The sequence below is a fragment of the Equus przewalskii genome, chromosome 25 (assembly GCF_037783145.1).
Source record: "Equus przewalskii isolate Varuska chromosome 25, EquPr2, whole genome shotgun sequence".
Lineage (NCBI taxonomy): Eukaryota > Metazoa > Chordata > Mammalia > Perissodactyla > Equidae > Equus > Equus przewalskii.
This window is the reverse complement of record NC_091855.1, coordinates 35,673,996-35,689,454: the sequence shown is the minus strand read 5'-3', so window position 1 is coordinate 35,689,454 and position 15,459 is coordinate 35,673,996.

The window sequence follows — 15,459 nt, the reverse complement described above, 5'->3', positions numbered from 1 at the left end:
CTTCGGCTTACAGAACTCCTGGTTATACTCAATGTTGTGCCCAGGGCAACATCCTACCTGACTGGCCTATCCCAGTCCTGTTGATAGGACCAAATCACAAGATTCTTGTGGCAAAAAAATATATATCTTATGCTTCTATATACCCACATCATGTAAAACTGAGCAGCTAAGCTCTTTATAGTTACTAATAAGATATCAGTGAAGAGGGAGAGTAAGGACTTCTGAAAATTCTTCTCCATAAAAGCAAAGATAAAACTGGCAAAAATAGTCAGAATCAAGTTTTCTGAACTTTGGAAATTAACTGAAGTCTTGCAGCAATCCAGGTAACATTTACTAAAAAATAATAAATAAATAAAGCAATTTTTAAAACCCTGAATCTCAGTAAGAATAGAGAGCTTTGTGATATTTTATCCTGCCCTAGTCCCATCCCTGCTTCTCCTCCTCTGAGATAATCTTGAAAACTAACAGATAGCATTTGCAGTGAAAACCAGGACCTGGCAGCCACCAGATGGGGCGGAATCAGGCTGGGGCTTCTTCAAAGCCCCATTCCCAGAGGATTGTTATTATTTGCTGTGTCTGATAGTTTCCTGGAAGATCCCACTCATAAGGTTGTCTGTATTTGACCTGACTTGGAGCTGGCCCAAGTGCAAACTCAAAAAGACTTTTCCCAAGGCATTTGTCAAAAACAATTACAGGCAATTGCTTAACTTCACAGCTGCCTGAGGGGGTGAGTAACAGTTGGGGCAAATAATAGACTAACCAAAAAGCTTAAAAGAAAAAGATGGAGAATGAAATGCTGTAGGGGCTTTGAAAAGTTCCAACACATGCCCAGGAATCTAGAAGGACATCCACACATGTAGGGTTCTGCACATGCCCAGAGGTGTGCACATGTTCAGAAAAAACCTGAGAAGGCCCTAAGCTGTCACCTCTGGCTGACCTTGAGTCACTGTATAGGAAGTGAAGGCTAAGACAGCATTGTCAATCGTCCTACCAAGAGTTGAAGGCATATCCTCAAGACACACACACACACACACACACACACACATACACACACAGATGCATGGACAAAGATTTTCAGCAAAGACTGGGAGATTTATTAGTTCTAGGCAGTTAAGGAAATCTCCATCCAACAATTAGCTGACCACTAAGCTAACCACGGAGAGACTTCAGTGACCACAAACAAGAAAGAACACAGACGCTACATAATTAATTCAGAAAACTCACTAAACAAATAAACTATTGCAAACAATAACAACAAACCCCAGAGAAGGAGAAAAATCTGATTTTCAGAGTTACTACATTATATTATTTTAAATGTCCAGTTTTCAACAAAAAACTATGAAACAGGCCAAGAAAAAAAGAAAGTACGACCCATTCATGAGAAAAAAAGCAACCAATAGAAAGTAGCCCTGAGAAAGTCTAGACATTGGGCTTTCTTACTGGACAAAGACTTAAATAAGATATTTAAATATGTTCAAAGAACTAAATGAACTCATATCTAAAGGACTAAAGGAAAGTATGAGAACAATGTCTCACTAATTAGAAAATAGCAATAAAAAGATAGAATAAATTTTAAAGAACCAAAGAGAAACTCTGGAGTTGAAAATGACAATAACTGAAATAAAAAATTCACTAGACAATCTCAACAGAAGATTTAAGCAGACAGAAGAAAACCATTGGTGAACTTGAAGACAGATCAAGTGAGAGTGTCCAGTCTGAGGAACAAAAGAAAAAGAATTTTTAAAAATGAACAGAGCCTCAGAAACATGTGAGACATCATTAAGCATACCAACATACGCATAATGGAAGTCCTAAAAGAGGAGAAGAGAAAAGTACAGAAGTATTTGAAGAAATAATGCCTGAAAACTTCCTAAACAGGATGTAAAATATTGATCTACACATCCAAGAAGCTCAACAAACTACCTGTGGGATAAATTCAAAAAGATCCACACCTAGACACATCACAATCAAACTGTCAAAAGCCAAAGATAAAGAGAATCTTGAAAGTAGCAAGAGACAAGCAACTCATCACTTTTATGTGAGCCTCAATAAGATTAAAAGCTGATTTCTCATCAGAAAGCATGGATACCAGATACCGTGGGATGATATATTCAAAGCACTGAAAGAAAAAATAAACTGTCACAGGGCCAGCCCCGTGGCCGAGTGGTTAAGTTCGTGCACTCCGCTGCAGTGGCCCAGTGTTTCACCAGTTTTAATTCTGGGTGCGGACATGGCACCACTTATCAAGCCATGCTGAGGCAGCATCCCACATGCCACAACTAGAAGGACCCACAACTAAGAATGTACAACTATGTACCGGGAGGCTTTGGGGAGAAAAAGGAAAAAAATAAAATCTGTAAAAAAAAAAAAACCTGTCAACCAAGAATTCTATATCCAGAAAAGCTATCCTCAAAAATGAAGGCAAAGTGGGGCCAGCCAGGTGATGCAGCAGTTAAGTTTGCACGCTCTGCTTCCAAGGCCCAGGGTTCACCAGTTCGGATCTTGGGTGTGGACCTATACATCGCTGCTCAAGACATGTTGTGGCAGCGTCCCACATATAAAGTAGAGGAAGATGGGCAGAAATGTTAGCTCAGGGCCAGTCTTCCTCAGCAAAAAGAGGAGGATTGGCGGCAGATGTTAGCTCAGGGCTAATCTTCCTCAAAAAAAATTTTTTTAGAGAAATGAAGGCACAGTAAGACACTCACAGACAAACAAAAACCTAGAGGATTCATCACTAGCAGATCATCCCTAAAAGAAATATTGAAAAGAATCCTTGAGAATGAAATGAAAGTACTCAAATCTACAAGAAGAAATAAAGAGTACTGAAAAGGTAATCACATAGATAAGTATAAAAGGCAATAAAAATCTATTTTTTGTCTGTAACTCTGTTCTCTCCTATATGATTTAAAATACAACTGCATAAAACAATAATTGTAAATCTGTGTTGATGTGGGAACAAAATGAGTTAATACAAGTAAAGCTCTTAGAAAAGTACCTGGCACCTGATAAATACTTAATAATGTGAATTATCATTATTATTATATCAATGTGTGTGAAACTCCAGTGGAGATAACCATTTAGCTAGATAAGGCAAATTAAACCTGATGATCAATGGAATAATAGAATTCACAGCCAAATAGCCTTTATTTCCCCCTTGGGGCATGGTAGGCCTATTGGCAGAAACTGGGAATTTGAGACAAGTTAGTCATGGGTTCTAGGAATTCTGTTAAGAAGACATTTAGCTTGAAGTACTGGTAGAGCATTCAAATGTCCTAAAAGAATATGACAAAATTGGACTGGAGTTTGAATAGGAAGAACAGCCTGGAAATTATCATCATAAAAGTGATGAGTGAAGTAAAGGGACACTAGTAGCTCCCTAAATGAAACGGCATGCATAGAGAATAACAGAGGACCAAGGATGAAGACTTTAAAGAAAACTGAGAATGGGGCAAAAGCCAGCCAAAGTATAAATATTTTCTAGGGGTAAAATAGCCAAATGCAATTAGAAGAAAAAAATTCTTGAATTTCTAATAATAATGTGACTTTTAAAAATTGGTTCAATTTGTTTCCATAATAAGAATATTCTAAAGGAAAAGCTAAAATAAAAGATTCTACCCAGTCTACCTAGAGGCGTTTATACATACATACTTCACGTGACTGTGCTCCTAAAATGTAATGCCACCTAGAAAAATAATTGTTTTAATGGTTGAAGCAAAAATTAAAACACTATCTGATGTGGTTCTACCTGGATGTAGAGGAAATATTTAAGACAATTATACCATAAATGGGAGAGGGTAAAGGAACCCACAGGGAGGTAATGTTTCTATACTTCACTAAAACTGGTAAAATGACAACAGCAGACTGTGATGAGTTATGTATAAATAAGGTAATACATAGAGGAACCACTAAAAAAGTTATCCAAAGAGATATACTCAAAAAAATTATAGAATGATTAAACATAGAGTTATCCTGTGACCCAGCAATTCCAATCTTAGGTATATATTCAAGAGAAATAAAAACCTATGTCCACATAAAAACTTGTACACAAACATTTGTAACAGTATTACGCATAACAGCCAAAAGGTGGAAACAACCCAAATATCCATCAATGGATGAATGGACAAAAAAATTTGGTATATTCATACAATGAAATTGTATCCATACAATGGAATATTATTCAGCCATAAAAAGGAATGAAGTACCAACACATACTACAACTTGGATAAACCTTGAAAATTATGCTAAGCAAAAGAAGCTAGTTACAAAAGTCTACATATCCCACCCATATAGAAGTCCAGAATAGGGAAATACAGAGAGACAGAAAATATATGAGTGGTTGCTTAGGACTGGGGAGCAGATTTGAGGTGGGGGAGCACAAGGGAGTGATAACTAAAGAGTATGGGGTTTCTTTTGGAAGTGATGAAAACATTCCAAAATGGACTATGGTGATGGTTGCACATATCTGTGAATACATTAAGAACCATTAAATTGTACAGCTTAAATGGGGGAAAAAAAATTGGTTCAATTTGTTTCCATAATAAGAATATTCTAAAGGAAAAGCTAAAATAAAAGATTCTATCCAGTCTACCTAGAAGCGTTTATACATACATACTTCACGTGACTGTGCTCCTGAAATGTAATGTCACCTAGAAAAACAGCAAGCATACTTAAGTGATGCTTTAATGTCTTTATCTCTAAACTACTCTTAACAGCTAAAAATTCTGGAAATAAGGCTATGTCATTCAGCTCACTTTGATAAAGAAGGGAATCCTATTTCCTATGTTAATTATGAAGAACTGTAACCTTTATTCTCAATAAAATATTAACGAAGTCATCAAATGTAAGGACCAGTTTCTGAAAGAGCCCCATTTAATGACTGAGTCCTATTCTAGGAACATTTACTCTCAATCCTACTATGTGCAATAGATTCTGTTCCTCATTCTCTGGAACAAGCCCAATCACACACACACCTAGCCACAAAGACCTCCCTGCTTTCTCCTCTCCAACATTCTAAAACGCCTCACATAGTTTCCGAAATACATATTCTGCTCATGTGTGGCAGAAGAACTCAGAATTGGGGAAAGCAGAAGGGGAATCTGTAAGAAAGCAAATGCATGAAACTGGCCAGTACTTATTAAAAGAGAAGAAGACAATTTGGGGCTAGGAGACAAGAACCCTGAGTTCTGCTCTTTCTACACTGAATTAAAAATCAATTATATTAGACATCTTTTCTACCCTACTTCTCTACCTACTCACAACCATTTCCCTCAACAACTCCAACTCCTACCTCTCCTTATCCTCTACATAAGAAAGGGAACTGAAACTACATTTCAGATTCAAAGTAGGTGACAGTGAACGCCAAGCATTGAAGGAAACTAGGTTCCATTATGGTTAATTCTCCCCTGTAGTATATCGGACAATATGAGCCAGACCTCACTGGGTGAGCCTTCAGAATGTGTCCCAGGTACACACTCTTACTCTCCAACTCGTCTTCTCTCCAGTACTTTGCCCTCCTCCCCTGACAGTTGTTCTTTTCAAGCCCTCATCTGTCAGTGTACCTTCCATCTCCTTCAAGAAACAACTATGCTCACCTCACTCCTTTCTTGAATCTTGCAAACTCCACTGCCTCAGCTGCAGCTGTATGTCACTGGAGTCTGTCTACTCAAGCCTCTACGGATCCCACAAACGGAAAGGGAATACCGTCGTCATGTGTAAGCTCGCATGGGGCTGTAGGTGAGTGTGTAAGAGAAAGCTAGAGAAAATGAGAGGGGACAAAAGAAAGAGAGAGAGAGAGAGAGATTTGGAGTTCAAAGTGTTTCCACTACCAGGGCTGCTGCCCCTGGGGTTTATCCTGAAGAATCAAACATAAATATATTACAATGCAATGTCATACCCTGGATTGGATCCTAGAACAGAAAAAGGATGTTAGTGAAAAACCTGATGAAATCTGAATAAAGTCTGGACTTCGGTTAACAGAAATGTAACAATTTTCATTTGTTAGTTTTGACAAGCGTCCCACGGTTATATGAGGTGTTAACGTTAGGGAAAACTGGAAAGGGTATATGGAAACTCTGCATTATCTTCGCAACTTTTCTGTAAATCTGAAATAATTCCCAACTAAAAAGTTTATTTAAAAGTATGTATGCATATATATGTGCATATAACACACACACATATAGTTATATATGTACATATACATGTAAGACTAAATAGAGAGCGCCAATGTAAGAATTTCTTTTCTTCAGAAAACCACCAACTCGAGTCTACTCCAGAAGGTACTAGTGAATAATGTTAACTTTCCTGAAGATTGTGAGGGAAGATGAGGGAAAGGTTTTACATCATCACAAAGCACATGAAAAACTTAAATCTTTATAAATTTGTTCTGTTTGTCCCCAAAAATCTGTCTGGCTGCCTCAACATTCTTTTCTCCCAATACATATTAAGTGTTCTGGTTATCTATTGCTGCATAACAAACTACCCTGAAACTTAGTGGCTTAAAAGAACCAATTATTATAACAATTTTGTTGGTCAGGAATTTGGGCAGGACTAAGCTTAGTGATTTTTCTGTTCTACGTGGCATCAAGTGAAGTCACTAGGTCATTCAGCTAGCAGATGGAATAATGTAGAGGGTCCAAGATGGCATCCCTAACACGTCTGGCACCTTGGCAAGATGACTAGAAGGCTGGGCACAGCTTGAACCACTGTGCCTATACACAGCCTCTCTACCAGAGTGGCCTCCAAATAGTTGGACTTCTTACATTGCAGCTCAGGGCTCCTACAGTGTTTGCAAGGATAGGAAGTGGAAGCTGCCAGTCTCTTAGGACCTGTGCCCAGAAACTAGCATAGCATCACTTCTACCACATTCCATTCATGAGAGTAGTCACAGGAGAGTCTAGTCACTGCCTAGATTGAAAAGGAAGCAGCACAGATGCACCTCCCCATGGGAGGAGAGTCAAAGAATCTGGAGCTATGCTGCATCTGCCACACTAAGTGCTTAGCACACATTTCAGACTGATTTGTCTGATGAAGGAAAAAACTGAGTCTCTGCCTTCAAAAAGCTAGCTCATGATGTAGTCCAAATGACAGACACATAGAGGATTATTAAGCTAGAGAGATATATTTTATTGTGTAAAAGAGATCGTTCTGCTTTCATTACCTGGGAATTGATTGAAAATTGAATGAATTATCTTTGATTCATGGGAGCTTATCTTATTCTTTAATTCAAGTTGGACCATGGCTTCATTTTAAAAATATTTTCTATATTAGCACTAGTAAGTTAAAATACAGCCGTTTTCTTTAAATTCTAAATTTAAGAGTTAAGATGATACTTTAAACGTACTGAGTGTGCCAAATTTTCTTTTCAAGAGTATATGAACATCTATTAAAACACAAAAGAATTAAAAACAACAAGTGCTAACAAGGATACAGAGCAACTGGAACATTCATACCTTGCTAGTTGGAATGCAAATGGTACAGCTACTCTGGAAAAACAATTGAAAAGTTTCTTATAAAGTTAAACACACACCAGCAATTTCTCACCCCTAGAGCAGAGGTTGGCAAACTATTTCTGTCAAGGGCTAGCTAGGAAATATTATAGGCTTTGTGGGACATACAGTCTCTGTTGCAACTATTCAACTGTCATTATACCCTGAAAGTCACCACAGACAATTTGTAAATTAATGAGCATGGCTGTATTTCAATAAAACTTTATTTATAAAAACAGGCAGTGGGCTGGATTTAACCATTGGGCCTAGAGAAATAAAAACTTATATTTACACAAAAACCTGTACACAAATGTTTACAGCAGCTCTCTTCATAACTGCCAAAAACTGAAAACAACCCAAATGTCCTTCAACAGATTAATGCATAAACAAACCCTGGCATATCCATAAAATGGAATTCTACTCAGTAATTAAAACCAACACTGATGCATCAAACAAAATGAAGGAATCTCAAAGGAATTATGCTAAGTGAAAGAAGCCAGTCTCAAAAGGTTGTTTGATGTATGAATCCATTTATGTGACATTCTAGAAAAGATAAAACCAAAGGAACGGAGATAGGTAGCAGACAGGGGTTAGGAACGTGGGAGGACGCACCTGCAAAAGAACCCAGCACAGGCAGTCTTCCGGGACGACAGCACAGTTCTGTATTCTGACTGTGGTGGTCGTTACAAATTCATACATGTGGTAAAAGTAAGAAATGTACACCTCCTTAAAAAAGTCAATTTTTACATGTTATTTTTACAATAAATAACATGAAAAGGTTTTTTTCACTATAAATTCATCAAGCAAAAAGACTATTTCTGTAAACAAAGAACTGGAGTGGAGAGATGATGATTGGAATCACATTTAAATTCCCACTCAAAACTGTAAAGGCATTTACAATAGTTTATTTCTATGTCCCTTGCTTTTTTTCTGCCTTCAGCCTTGAAGTTCAGAAACTTCTCAAGTATATATGTTGAAGTTAAACATTCTATATAGTTTTGTACCAGATCTGCACATTGCAGTCCTTCTACTTCAGAAGAGTTTTCTACTATAATTTTTGTATGTCTGTTTCTGTTTTGTTTTATTCTCTTCTTTAGGAACAATTATACACATGTAAACCGAACCAGTGAACCCCGGGCCACTGAAGTCCAACGTGAACTTAGCCGCTACACCACTGGGCCGGCCACAGGGCCACGAAAATACGAGTAGCTGAGTCTAACAAGAGCACAGTTAGGAGGCCAGTTAAGAGGTGAACCTGGGGCTGGATGAAAAGAGGTGGTCAATGTAAGAGAAGTTAAAAATGTAAAATCAGTAAGATTTTGTAAGATTAGGGCTACGGTAAAGAAAAAGACAGTCAAGGGGGGTTCTTACATTTATTTCTGGTATAGGCAGCTGAAATAGAGACCATATTATCAATTTTGAGATTCAAGGCAAACATGATTCACTTCTCCTCATGTTTACTTTCATCAGCTTAAATTACTTGTGTTATCTTCCTAAAACCAGATCCTACCACTCTCCTGTTCAAAAGCCTTTAAGAGCTTTCCTCTATGTATAATAAAATTTTTAATCCATAAAATGGTCTATAAACTGTGGTGTCTCCCACCTACCCCATCATCATGTTCTCACACTTTCCCTCTCACCCACAACACTTAGGGTTGTGTAGCTTTCTGCAGTTCTATCAAGTATCAAGATCTTGGCCACCTTAAGGTCTCATACACAATGTTCCTTCTGTCTAAACTTTTAATTTCCTTCTCCCATTCTTCACCTATTTATCTTTCAGGTCTCAACTTAAATATTCTAGCAAATATACCCTCAATGACTACCTCTCCGCCAACTGAAGTTAGGTCCCCTGATTTTTCCGCATACATATCCTATTTGTGATTATGTATTTAAGTTTACGTGTTTGTCTCCCCCTCTAGACTAAGTTAGGGCAGTGACTTTATCTATTTGCTTCCTCAGTATACATCCAGTACCTAGCACAGTGGGACAGGGGTAGACAGGAGGTGCTTGAATACTGAATGAATGTATGCACACAGGAAGAAGAGCAGATATGAGAGGAGAAAGATTTCAGGTTTGGATGTTTTTAATCTGAAGTGTCTGCAATATCCAAGAGAAAATGCTAGGCAGGCAGACATAACCACCTGGATTTCAGAAGTCAGATCTAGGACAGAAAGACTGACTTGGGAGTAATCAACAAGTAGATGGCAAATGAAGTCATCCAAAGGGATGACAATATACAGGCAGAATAAGTTTTAAACAAAAGGGGATGGGAAGTTAAGACTAAGAAAGAACAATCAAATTAATGGGAGGTAAATAAGAAGTAGACAAACTATAAGTGTGTGATATCATTGAAGATTATTTCAGAAACAGAGTAAACAGTGCTAAATACTGCAAAAAGCTAAGGACTAAAAACTATCTACTAGATGTAGTGACAAAGCCACTGATAACTTTAGATAGCAATATCAACAGGATAGGAGCGGAAATAAATTTTCAGTCAGGTGAAAACTAAATGGGAGAGAAAGTTGAGAAGGCTACCAAAAACTTGAATGTTTATGTTAAAAGTGAGCGGAAGGGATTTTTTTCTTTTTTAAAGAACAGAAGCTGAGCATATTAAAATTATCATGAGATCGAATCAGTAGAGTGAGAAATCAAAGTTAGACACTCGCTAGAGCTTTGTATCCCACAGGATAGGAAGGATGTAGGACCCAGAGCACAGGCAAAGGGATTAGCCTTAGAATGGTAATTCTCCTTCCACTGCAATTTGAGGAAAGATGGTGGGGCCAGCCCAGTGGTGCAGTGGTTAAGTTTGCATGTTTCACTTCGGAAGGCCAGGGTTCGCCAGTTCGGATCCCAGGTGTGGACCTGTCCACTGCTTGTCAAGCTATGCTGTGGCAGCATCCCATATATAAAGTAGAGGAAGAGGGGCACAAATGTTAGCTCAGGGCCAGTCTTCATCAGCAAAAAGAGGAGGATTCGCAGCAGATGTTAGCTCAGGGCTAATCTTCCTCAAACAAACAAAAAACAACAAAAATATAAAGATGGGTAGAATTCAGTTACATTTGTAGATATTGGGGAAGTCATTAAGGAATAGTTTCACCTTTCTCTGTGAAGTAGGAGGTGAGGCAGTCTGCTAAGACTGAGTAGGGGTCTAACAGAATAAGAAGTCAAAATGAGATTTAACATAGCCACTACCATGAAAAGAGAAAAGAATTTCAAGAAGCACTGCAGGCTTATGAGTTTGGAGACAATGAATTTCTTATAGCACTAATAGTGTGATTCTTTGATTCCCTCTCTAGCACTTGCTTGAGCCAAAATCCAGGACTAAGACTGATCCAGGGTTTGTACTCTGTAGGGCACATGAACAAAAAGATAAAAGGCAAAGAAGTTAAAGGTATGGCAATAGAACACTTAAAGTGGATAAGGTGAAAAGACCAGATAAGTGAAAAAGGAAAAATCAGAGGATCCTGATGGAGGAGAATGGAGCAGAAGTCTAAGTGATGCCAAGGAAAGGTGTGGTGGGAACAATGGAGTAGTAAAGCCGAGAGGAGTGAAGGCTGATGTCATGTATATGACATCAGAGAAGTGATTTTCCCCATTGATGGGCCTACCCATTGATAAACATACATCATATTGCATGTTTATGTTTCTGCAGATGTGCATAAGTTATAAATAGGATCAATTTTAAATAGTACTTGATCTATAAAGTTTAATTCTTACTAACCTCAGGTTTACTGTTAAAAATTCTTTTCAAAATGTCCTGCTTACATGGTAAGCCACAAAGTCTTTCAATGATGATATAGTAATTTGAATAAAGCAAAAAGTTAAAAACAACTGGTCTAGGTCAACCTGTTCATTTTACAGAAAAGGAAACTGGCCTCCAGAAATTAAGTGATCTACCCAAATTCAGCAACTTGCCATATTAGTCCAGCTCCTTACTGTATTAGCTTCGTTGATTTCCAATTCCCCTAAGTTGCCATAGCAACAGAATTTTAAAAATAAAGGGAACTTAACAGAAAACATTTTTCCTGTATTGAAAAACAGCTCACTCTTGATTCTTCTGAAGAGAAATATTTTATAATTATCACCTTTCTTATAAAAACTAAGAATATTTCCCACAAATATTGAATTTATCATGCTTACTAATTAAATATTATCATGCTTATAAATATATTACATATGATTTACAAGGTCTTGCCTACATGTAGACCTAAATTTACAAATTCTATAAATTTTTTTGCCAAATGTTATGAAAGAAAAATATGCTAAGTCAACATAAATGCTACATTTTATTTATACTGCTAACTAAAATTATCCCATTTCTTCTATAATCTTCCTCAACACAGCACTACAGACAGCTACTAAGAGAAAAGATGGAAACTGGAGAGATGAACCCTGTCTGTCTTACCAGCAGTTTAACCCACCCAATTAGTATTTAAAAAAAAAAGCTCAGAATATGTGCCAAGCATTAAGCTGGAAAAACACTTAGATAGAACTGTCTGTGTTACCATCTAAAGAATACTTAATAGATGTTCACAAATACTTGTTTATACGAAGAAGCAACTTCAGTCTTCTGATCAAAGAGTAAATATTCTGATTTATCCAATATGCTTCACCTAAGGATTAAAAATACTACCATACCAGGGCCAGCCCCATGGCACAGTGGTTAAGTTCGGTGTGCTCCACTTCAGCAGCCCAGGTTCACGAGTTCGGATCCTGCGTACAGACTTACACCACTTGTAAGCCATGCTGTGGCAGCAACCCATACACAAAATAAAGGAAGACTGGCAGAGATGTTAGCTCGTGGCTAATCTTCCTCACCAAAAATATATATATATTACCTATTACTGTATCTCACTCTTCCTCCAGGAATTTTAAATCTGGCTGTGGAGATGAGACAGATAGACATTATTGTCTATATGCTATGAGTCAACCCTTTATCAGATACCAGAATTTTATACCCAACTGGATGTTGGCCAATAAAGTAATTATCTGGGAAACAGATAGTGAAAGCTCTAATCCACCAATGATATCATTATCAAAATACTCTATAATCTCCCCTTCACAGTTTCCCTCAGTCAGTTTCACCAAGAAAATCATTAATCATCAAATCTCACTTTTTAAACCAAGAGTTGCACTACTTCATTTATTCCCCAAAGTCAAACTCACATTTTTTTAACTATTCCACAAAAACCCAACCTCAAGAGGTGGTTTCTCCACACTTAATTCTTCCCAAAAGAACATCCTGAAAATTCTTAAAATTTCACAGTAAGAATTCCCAAAGTTTCACAAATGGGAGCAAGACCTCCTCTAAGAATTACACTTGGTCCTCATTATTTGTAGATTCCATATTTGCATATTCTACTTGCTAAAACTGATTTCCAACCCCAAAATCAACACAACGCTTTCACATCATTCACAGACGCATAAAGTGGCAAAAGTTTTCTACCAGCCAATGCTGAGGTTAAATAAGGCGACATTCTGTCTTCTTGTTTCAGCTGTCATATTGTAAACAAGTGTCCTTTCTAAGGTCTATTTAGTGTCACATCTTTTACATTTTTGTACTTTTTGTTGATTTTGCTCCTTAAAGTGCCCCACATGCATAGTTCTGAAGTGCTGTCCAGAGTTTCTAGGCACAAGAAGACTATGATGTGTCTTATAGAAAAATATGCATATTAGATAAGCTTCATTCAGGCTTGAGTTATAGTGCTGTTGGCCATGAGTACGATGCTTATGAATCATGAATCGACGACATACATTAAATAAGGTGTCTTTAAACAGAAACACATGAAGCAAGGTTATGAATTGACAGGTTGACAAAAAGGTGACTAGAGGCTCACAGGAACCTAACCCTGTATTTGCTCTAAGAGCAATATTTTAACATTCACTAATTCAGTGTTCACAGTGACTTTATAGAACATAACTACCCCAAATAACACAAATCAACTATACCTCGAATGTGACACCTTTATGCGTGTAAAATTAAGTAACAAGACAGGGCAAAAGGGTTCATCCAGGAAAATAAGTTATCATTTCCCAACACATAGCATTATTCCATGAGAATACTCAATAAATAAGAGTGTCAAATAAATGGTTCCGAAAATTAAGTGCTAAAGTTCTATGGAAAAGATTCCTAGAGATCAGTATTTTTCCCCAGCCAGGACAAAAGTAAACCAGTCTTTTGTCATTAGTTGGAACACAGGGAGGCAGACATCAGAAGCTTAAACACAAAGTCATCAGAGTCAGAGAAGAAAAAACTAAGTTCCAAATGGGCAGCAGGAATGTGGTCTTGGTGAATACAAGAAACCAGAAGATTGAGTCTGTGTCCTGATGGGCCAGAGTTCTTTAAAGAGCCTAAGAACAGGTTTGCCACTAGTGAACAGAGAAAGTAGATCGAACAAATTAGTAAGATTTCAATTAGCCACTCTACTCATACCTTTAAATTTTAGGAGTATCACAAACGCTTTTCATGGTTTCCCTCTGAAAAATTATTTTATCCAATTGTGATAGTTAATTTTGTGTCAACTTGGCTAAGCCACAGTACCCAGATATTTTGCCAAATACTACTCCAGATGTTTCTGTGAAGGTATTTTCCGGATAGGATTAACATTTAAATTAGGAGACTTTGAGTAAGGTAGACTGCCCTCTATAACGTGGGTGGGCCACATCCAATCAGTTGAAGGCCTTAAGAAAAATACTGACTCCCCCTGAGGAAGTTAAATTCTGCTAGAATACTGACTTCAGACTCAAACTGCAACTCTTTCCCTACTCTCCAAGCCTGCTGGTCTACCCTGCAGATTTTGGACTTGCCAGCCTCCACAATTGTGTGAGCCAATTGCTCAAAATCAGTCAGTTTTTCTCCCTCTCTTTCTCTCTATACAGTCATGAGCCACATAATCATGTCTGATCAATGATGGACCGCATATACCACAGTGGTCTCATAAGACTAGTACCACATGTGTAGCGTGTAGCAGGCTACACCATCTAGGTTTGTGTAACTGGACTGCGTGATGTGCACGCAATGATGAAATCACCTAAGAACACATTTCTCAGGACGTGTCCCGTCGTTATGTGAGGCATGACTGCATACACACACACGTACACGCATGCTATTGGTTCAGTTTCTCTGGAGAACCCTAATACACCAATATAAATTTCAAAATGGAAAGATAAGAATAGTAAAGCAATGAGAATGCAAGTTCTCCAAGCCCTACAAGAGGCAGGGATCCATTTCTGGCTTACTGGCCTTGGACACTATCTGCCACATCACAGGAATGCACTCCTTGCTGAATAAACGACTATTAGTAAACATACCTTCTCTTAACAATAACTCCTATTTATTGATTACTCTGTCTAAGGCACCATGCTAGGAAGTGTTTTATCTTTGTTCAATGTTTTATTCCCCCATAACATCCCTTCAAGATGAAAATTTTAAGTTCCCGTCACAGAGAGAAGGAAATCGAAGCTCAAAGTTGCACTACACCGGCCAGTCAGCCCAGTCAGCAGAGCGAGCTAAAATCCCAACAGCTGAACACGACTCTTCAAACTTGAAAGATGACATGGAGAGACTAATAGAATCAATAAATTAAGAGAGATATTAATAAAGTACACAGGTACTTACTAAATCCTGGAACGTAGAAATTTAAAGAAGCGTTTTAAGACAAATTAATTAAAAGTTATATTTCTCAAATTAATAAAAAGTTCATTTCACAGTGAAAATCAGTGCCTGGACCTCACTACTGTAAGTGGCAGTACCAATGGGACACAAAAATGGTGGGAAGAACCATTTAACTGAACTTATGCTGCCTTGCTGCTACATATCCGGTCTTTCGATGATGTCACTGGAGACGTGCATTCGCTCCCATAATATAACCCTTGACGGCACCATCCCAGTCACTACGTCTGACCCTTCCCAGCAGTTCTCATTATTGCATTTTTCACGAGTAAATTTCCATCAGCTCTAAGGATGTTCAGAAAA